We start from the raw sequence: 6551 nt of genomic DNA, 5'->3' as shown, positions 1-6551 counted from the left end.
CTCTAGGAGAAAATACGAATTTTGGATGACACTTTAACCTTCCATAGCCTCTTCCATTGATCAACCTTCTCTTTAACACCAGAACACTCAGTATTGCTCTCCAGCCAATCCTCGTGTATCATCTTAGTATGGACCAGCATTCTATATGCGGAGCTGACTGAGAAAGATCCTTTCTTTTCATAATGCCACGCCCAAACATCCGGTTGGTTTGTTGAGCTCAAAGGAATATTTTTTATTGCTTCGATATCCATCTCATAAAAGAACCATTGAAGCACATCCATTCTCCAGCAATTTGAAGTCGAATCAATAAGTTCATTCACCCACGTTGGAGTTGAAAGGTCAAAAGATTTAGCTGCTACTGGACGCAGAAGACCTGAGCGAGGTATCCAATTATCCTCCCACACTTTAGTTTCCCTACTTGTACCAATTCTTCTAATAAGACCCTGCTTTAGTACATCTCTTCCTTCAATTAGTGCCCTCCATATCTGAGATGGCCTACTACCCAGTGAAGCTTGTAAAAAATCACCATTTGGGTAGTAAACTGCTTTTAATAGACGTGCAGCTATATTCGCTGGGTTTTGTAAAATCCTCCATGCTTGGCGAGCGACCAAAGCCAAATTAAACAACTCAATATCTCTTAAATCAATTCCTCCCATGTACTTTGGCTGAATCAATTTCTCCCATGCCACCCAATTTGTTCTACGCTTCCATTAGAACAACCCCACCAAAATTTACAAATCAGGGAATTTATATGTTGATAGAGGCCTCTCGGCAATTTAAAGCAACCCATGGAATATGTAGGAATTGCTTGGGCCACTGCTTTGATTAGCACTTCTTTTCCTCCCGCCGAAAGAGATTGCTCCATTCATCCTTGGACACTTTTCCACACTCTGTCCTTGAGGTACTTGAACACCCCATTTTTTGACTAGCCAACATCTGTAGGCAAACCCAGGTACTTCTCTGTCAGCGATTCGTTATCAACATGTATCCCTGCTTTTATCTCATCTTTAAGAGCTTGCGCGCAACCTTTACTAAAGAAGATACAGGATTTGGAGAGATTTATTTGTTGGTCAGATGCATTGCAATAAGCAGTCAGCAGTCTGTTCACTTCTTCAGCTTCATCTATATTTGCCTTGAAAAACAAAAGAATGTCATCAGCAAACAGAAGATGAGTCACTTTAGGTGCTGTTGCCACTATAGAAATACCAAGATTACTCTCAACCGTGTTGTTCAGCAAACAAGAAAGGCCTTCAGCACATACAAGAAACAAGTATGGGGAAATCGTATCACCTTGGTGAATGCCTCTCGATGGTTTGAAACTCTATAATTTTTCTCTATTGAATAGTACTGAGAGTGATACAAAAGAGACACACTTCATTATATTATTTACCCATTTATCTTCAAAACCAAGTTTCTGCATTATGACCCTCAAATATCCCCACTCAACTCTATCATAAGATTTTGCCATATCTAACTTAAAGCGCAGTAGGCATTCTACTTTGCTTTGTTAGTCTTCATATAGTGGAGGCATTCATATGCCAAAATAATGTTGTCAAAGATAATCCGACCGGGCACAAATGCTGTCTGTTCCATAGAGATTACATCATCAAGGACAGTCTTAAGGCGATTAGCAAGTGCTTTTGAAATAATTTTGTATATTACATTACACAAGCTAATAGACCTATACTGACCCAATGAGACTGGATTTTGAACCTTTAGAATTAGAACGATGAAAGTACTGTTAATATCATCTGGTATCTCATCTCCATTCAGAACTTTCAGCACTGCAGTGGTCAAATCATCTCCACATATATCCCAATTTTTCTAAAAGAAATGTGCTGGAAATCTATCTGGCCCTGGTGCCTTCAACGGACACATTTGAAAAAGAGCTTCTTTTACTTCCTTCGCGATAAAAGGGGCGAACAAGAAATCATTCATCTCCCTCGTCACATTTCGTGGAACTGTGTCAAGCACCACAAACAAACCAACTACACCCTCTGTTGTATACAGCTTCATAAAAAAATCCCTTGTCATTGCCTACATCTCCTCCACATTCTCAGTTAGTGAGCCATCAACACGAGTTAACCGTTCAATGTTGTTCTTGTTTCTCCTTCTATCCGCCTTTTGATGGAAAAACTTTGTATTGCTGTCCCCCTCTCTTAACCATATAATTGGAGAGCGTTGCCTCCACATGATTTCTTCATGTAAATTTAACTCAATTATACAATTTTCAATCTGGGACTCTTCTTGAGAAGGGCATACTCTCGTTGGGTCTGCTCGTAGGCACTCAAGCTTCTTCCTCAACTCCCTTAACTCTTTTCTAACAGCACCAAAAATTTTCGAACTCCATAGTTTAAGCTCATGAGATAGGTTGGCAAGCTTATCATTTACTTCTTTGACATTACTACAACTTGATCTCTTCCAAATGTTTTCAACTAGGGGTGCTAAGCTCTTATGAGTCCCCCACATAATCTCATATCTGAATGGGCGGCCTTGAGAGCTGATTCTTCTACTATCCTCCGCATAGTGACTATCCCTAAGTGCGTATCCAACTCAGGATTTTTGGAACAAAGGTCTACACCTTTTTAAGGTGATTACCATGAGTTCAATTTCGAATTGGCCATACACAAGGTGGTATATCAAATATCACTGTGGGATCTACACGGTATTCTTATATGGTGATTGTCCTCAACATGTGTACCCAATTTGAACTTAAATTAACTTTGGCCTACACTAAATTAGAGATTGCCTTGATCCATCTTTTCAATATTGGCCACACATAAAGTAATGTTCCTATACTACTGTGGGATCTACACTATGTTATACATAGTGATTATCCTCAATGTGCGTACCCAATTTTGGAAATTTTGGATTATAGGGTCTACTCTATTTTTATTGATTGCCTTCTATTTTATTCCAATTTATTGAGGATCACTGTTTGAGTTCACATTTTCTCTTGAATTCACATACTTTTGCATTGAACTATTACCAAAATTGCTCAAATTTTTGGCATTCAATTTGTAGGTGAGATGGCTAGCAAAGACTTTGAGATTCTTGCTCTTGACGGTCAAAATTTGTTGGTGTTTTATACCCAGCAACCTACCGAGGGGTATCCTATAGTAATAGATTGGTTGGTGAGGGATCGTCGTACGAGGACACAAGACACAGATTTATACAGGTTTCGGGCCATCAGAGTAGCATAATACCATACGTCCTGTTTCAGGTGTTGTATATTGCACCCTCCATTTAGGTGTTGTTTGGTTTTGATGATTTGATCCTATGTTATGGTTCTATGAGGTCTTCGCCTACTGATTTAGGGATCCCTGCCCTCCTTTATATACTCTAGGGGGCGGGATTACTAGTCGGTTACAAGGAGGAGTCCTAGTAGGATTATAAGGTACGAATCCTAGTAGGATTACAGGGGAATCCTAGTAGTAGTCCATTTTCTTCCTCCTTGCGGGTACTGGGGATCTATCCTTGACAATCCCCCGAGCGCTTCGTAGTCGAATGTAGTAGTCTTCAAGTACTCTTCAGATCCTCGCTGAGTAGTATTAGTGCTCCTCGAGTACTTTGTCTGGCTGAATCTTCAAAGTTCTTCAAATCTATCATGAGGCTATGGTGTGCTCAAGCCCTGATAGTCTTGATTTTTTAATCTTCATCTTCGGATCATGATATGGAGGGCGGCAAAAATCACACTCCATATGGAGTAGCCCTCGAGCCTTAGGTTGAATCGAAGAATCAAGTTGAGGGTCAATAAAATCTTGAATTTTCTGCCTTTGTCTTGAAAAAGCAACTGTTGGGTGTAGCTTATCAGCCCCCAAGCCTTGGAATGATTAAATAATCAATTCAAGGGTCTAGCGAGCTTTAGTCTTCACGCAAGTCATCATCCGAGTAGTTTTGCAGCGTCCAGCCCCCAAGGTTATGCACCAGGTGAGCCGTAGGAGCCACATCGAATAGTTATTGGCGCTTAGCCCCCGAGCTGGGAAGCTAGCTGAGTCATTGGAGATATTACGAGTAGTAATTAGCACTTAGCCCTAGAGCCTGGAAGCTAGCGGAGCCATTGGAGGTACGTTGAGCGTCCTAGAGAGTCATCGCCGAAGCTTGATCTGCAAAAAGAGATGCATACATTATGTAGCATATTTGTAGAATATTGAAACTACTGAAATTTTTTCAGTGATGAATTTAAATGTTTTGTGTCGTGCTCTTATTTCGGTCATATTTCTCCCAAGTAGTTAGCCTATTACGTTTAGGCTCACAATCCCTATTTAGTCGTTGCCACTGCGTGTGAGATCTTTGTCTCGTGTACGCGTACTAGCACTGCTACTATGGAGATCTTTGTCTCGCGTCCTAGCATTTAGGCATGACAGAAAATCCGAGATTTTCATGAATTGAGGCATGTTCTGCTCGAGTAGATTAACAACCGCTAAGAGAAGACATTTAAATTAAGTAGTCGGCAATGCGACAAAAAGACTACGCGATTCTACGTAAAGTAGTCATTGAGACTTTTCTACCTTTTTGGTGAGGAGAGCGTGTGTTGTCGCGCATAGGATTTGTGCCTCCTTAGGGTGTAGCCGCTACGAGCCTCCAACACTTAGTGCACAAAATCAGTGGCCATAGCCTCCAAAATTCAATGTACTAAGTCTATTAGCGGAGCTTCCGGAACTCAATGCACAAAACCCGTGGTTATACCATCCGTAATTCGATGTACCAAGCCCATGGTTGTCGGTTAACATGCCCTAGGAATAATTAGTAAAGTGTAGCTCTGGAGGGTAATTTCCGTCCAGAGGCATAAAAAAAATACTCAACGCGTTGCCCTACATGCAGAAAAGAAGCCAAAAAATTTATATAAAATAATTAAAAAAGTGACTTAGCTTGATTCATGGACGATTGTCGATCAAGCCATGACCGTTGTTGATGAAGCTGACTAGTCGGAGTTGATTCCGGCTAGTTGTCGACGGTATGAGGCTCGCCCTCGACTAGTTTTCTAGTCGAGATGAGTAGTTGAAGTAGTCGTTAGCGAGCCAGCGTAGACGTCCTTCTTTTGCAGAAGTAGTCGATCGCATCGTCAGAGATTTTTTGGTGTTGCCACGCAAGCTGAAGTCCTTCTGGTAGCTTTTTTGTATGCGCATAGCTGAATACACCATTGATTTCCAGTGCTAGAGGGAATAGCGGCAGCTGTTTCTTTATTTTGATGCTTGGCGTGCTTTCCCATCTTCGATCAATAAAGCTGGTCTCCGCTTCGGACTTGACTAAGGAAATCGATTCCCTGTAGAATTCCATCTTGACACCGTCCAATTCTATTCCATCTCGATCTTGATGCTTGGAGACGATAAGTGTCAGGTGAATTGCTCCACTCCGCACTCCGTTTCGAATTCCAATTTGGCAAGAACAGAAGCTAGCTTGAAATTAGCCTACCCGGCGACTTCGCTTTGGACTCCAACGTAGTTGCACATCAAGTCGTCGATTAGATGGGAGAACAACATTCTTGTCTTGTAGAGTAGATTGATCTTGATGAGGTCCTTCAAGCTTGCCCGATGATCACGATGATCACCCCTACCCGGCGCACCAGATGTCGGTATTTTATACTTGGTAACCTACCAAGGGGTATTCCGAGGTAGTAGATTGGTTGGTGGGGAATCGTTGGACCTGGAACTCGAAGGTAAAAGCAAGGACATAAGACACGGGTTTATTTAGGTTCGGGCCACCAGAGTAGCGTAATACCCTACATCTTGTTTGGGGTGTTGTATATTGCGCCCTGCGCTTAGGTGTTTTTTGGTGTTGAGGATTTGGTCCTCCGTTGTGGTTCTATGAGGTCTTCGCCTACCGATCTAGGGATCCCTGCCCTCCTTTATATACTCCAGGGGGCGGGATTACTAGTCGGTTACAAGGACAAGTCCTAGTAGGATTACAAGGTATGAATCTTAGTAGGATTACAGGGGAATCCTAGTAGGAGTTCGTCTTCTTCCTTCCTTGCGGGTACTAGGCATCTATCCCCGACATAATTTTCCTACTTGGGCTACGGACATTAAAGTCGGTCTATCAACCCGTGGACTTTTTTCGTGCTTGGCCGCACCTGCTGCAGGTGCGCCGCCTATACCAGATCCAATCAAGTTTGGTGCCTTATCCATCATAAGGAACAACGTACATCCGAACTTAAAGTCTGAGGTCATGTATGAAGAAGATTCACATGTACTGTGGGAGGCCCTTAAAAACCACTATGAGCAGTAGAAGGCAGTTGTCCTCCTGGAGGCTGTCCATGAGTGGAACCATCTACGCTTTCAGGATTTTAAATCCTTAGATGAGTTTAACCATATTGTTCACAAGCTTAGCATGAAGCTCAAGTTTTGTGATTAAGAACCCTCTAAAGTGGATAAGATTGAAAAAACCTTATCTACAATGCTTCCTGCACAGAGGCTTCTTACTCAACGGTATCGTGAGAAAGGTTTCACTATCTATTCTCAATTGATTCGGTCATTACGACAGGCAGAGAAAAATCATGAGCTCACAGATTGGAACTCACAGCAGCACCCTGTGGCACTGCACCTTTGCCT

The sequence above is a fragment of the Setaria italica genome, chromosome IX (assembly GCF_000263155.2).
Source record: "Setaria italica strain Yugu1 chromosome IX, Setaria_italica_v2.0, whole genome shotgun sequence".
In the NCBI taxonomy this organism is placed as follows: domain Eukaryota; kingdom Viridiplantae; phylum Streptophyta; class Magnoliopsida; order Poales; family Poaceae; genus Setaria; species Setaria italica.
Note: the sequence above shows the minus strand (reverse complement) of the source record.